Raw genomic sequence first — 744 nt, forward strand, 5'->3', positions numbered from 1 at the left:
ATTCAATATCCACCAGAAAAATTTGTTTGAATAATTTTGTCCATCTCACTCCCCTTTTTGTATTTTTCTGGAAACTTTCACACTTAAAAACAATCATTTGAGAATGAGAATAAAAGTGAAGTCAAACAATGCATCCATTTAAATCATTTATTTCAACACCAGCATTGTTTAAATTTGCACCTTGTAACATATTTCATACCTGGAGAAGAATTCAATATCCACCAGAAAAATTTGTTTGAATAATTTTGTCCATCTCACTCCCCTTTTTGTATTTTTCTGGAAACTTTCACACTTAAAAACAATCATTTGAGAATGAGAATAAAAGTGAAGTCAAACAATGCATCCATTTAAATCATTTATTTCAACACCAGCATTGTTTAAATTTGCACCTTGTAACATATTTCATACCTGGAGAAGAATTCAATATCCACCAGAAAAATTTGTTTGAATAATTTTGTCCATCTCACTCCCCTTTTTGTATTTTTCTGGAAACTTTCACACTTAAAAACAATCATTTGAGAATGAGAATAAAAGTGAAGTCAAACAATGCATCCATTTAAATCATTTATTTCAACACCAGCATTGTTTAAATTTGCACCTTGTAACATATTTCATACCTGGAGAAGAAGTTTGATAGCAAGTACATAAAAGGATTATTTGACAACATTTTAAACAATAGTGCTTACGTATTATTATATGTTTCAGAAATACAGAAATGCCCGTCAAAAAGAGCCTCAAAGTAAA

At 29.6% G+C, this 744-nt stretch overlaps 1 long non-coding RNA gene across 1 annotated transcript; it reads right to left on the bottom strand.

Moving 5' to 3' along the window:
• Positions 1 to 133: 133 nt before the first annotated feature.
• Positions 134 to 738, bottom strand: LOC104981927. The gene is made up of 2 exons (XR_824450.1): positions 618 to 738; positions 134 to 408 (listed from the first exon to the last, which is right to left on the bottom strand). It is a non-coding gene; the product is annotated as an uncharacterized LOC104981927 (long non-coding RNA).
• Between the last annotated feature and the right edge of the window lie 6 nt (positions 739 to 744).

Source organism: Bison bison, unplaced genomic scaffold, assembly GCF_000754665.1.
Source record: "Bison bison bison isolate TAMUID 2011002044 unplaced genomic scaffold, Bison_UMD1.0 scf7180017615904, whole genome shotgun sequence".
NCBI lineage: Eukaryota > Metazoa > Chordata > Mammalia > Artiodactyla > Bovidae > Bison > Bison bison.